General features: G+C 39.3%; 1 non-coding gene across 1 annotated transcript; it reads left to right on the plus strand.

The window, feature by feature from the left end:
- The first annotated feature begins 258 nt into the window (after nt 1-258).
- On the plus strand, nt 259-365 carry LOC121281642. Its single transcript, XR_005943898.1, has one exon. It is a non-coding gene; the product is annotated as a U6 spliceosomal RNA (small nuclear RNA).
- The last annotated feature ends 556 nt before the right edge of the window (nt 366-921 follow it).

The raw sequence follows: 921 nt of genomic DNA on the forward strand, positions 1-921 counted from the left end.
CATCAGCTGTCCAACAAATTGAGCCAACCGACCCACCCCAGGAATCCAAGTTGCTGTAGCAACACACACTTTTACGTGCATGTTGTAATCTGGAGCTATGGATAGTGATGGTAGAGGCTCCAATTTTCTTTCCATCACATGATTGACCAGGAACCTCCCCCACTTTCACCACCTGCCACTGGTGTGTGTTGGAAGGATTTGCAGATTGATACTCAACCTGTTTGGCTGCGTTATCCCACAACTGTCAGAAGATCATTTGTGCTCGCTTCGGCAGCACATATACTAAAATTGGAATAATACAGAGAAGATTAGCATGGCCCCTACACAAGCATAACATGCAAATTCGTGAAGAATTAAGAAAAAAAAATGAACATACCTTCCTTGGTCAGCAAGACCTGGAGTGGGACTTAAACCCAGAGCCTCTGGATCAGTGGCAGGGACACTACCCACTGCACCACAAGATTTCCTCACATGAATGATAGGTGGGTTGAAATGTTCATTTTCACAATTAAGGAATTGATGGTGTGAGTTATGCACTTTCCTCAAGCTTCAGTTATTTACAATGATTTCCACTGAGTTTGGAGGCATTTTTACATACTGGCATATGTTAATGACATTAAAAGCAAATTTGGGTATAAATAGACATTAGAAAATGGGACATCATTTTGTATGTAAATTTTCCAATTATGCCTCTGAAGTAAATTCCATCCCATGTCCCTTGCCTCATTTTATTTATCTGGTGTTTGAAGAAGATGGATTTTCAATTATAATTTACTCCTCAGATCAATAAGGTTCTAAACATTGAGAGCCATTGAGGCATTGTAGATTTGTTAGATATTTGCAGCACATGCAATAGTACACTTAAATAAACATTTAATGGAACATTCCCTTCAATTTTTTTGGGCACGACCTTTCATTTAA

This window comes from Carcharodon carcharias, chromosome 8 (assembly GCF_017639515.1).
Source record: "Carcharodon carcharias isolate sCarCar2 chromosome 8, sCarCar2.pri, whole genome shotgun sequence".
NCBI lineage: Eukaryota > Metazoa > Chordata > Chondrichthyes > Lamniformes > Lamnidae > Carcharodon > Carcharodon carcharias.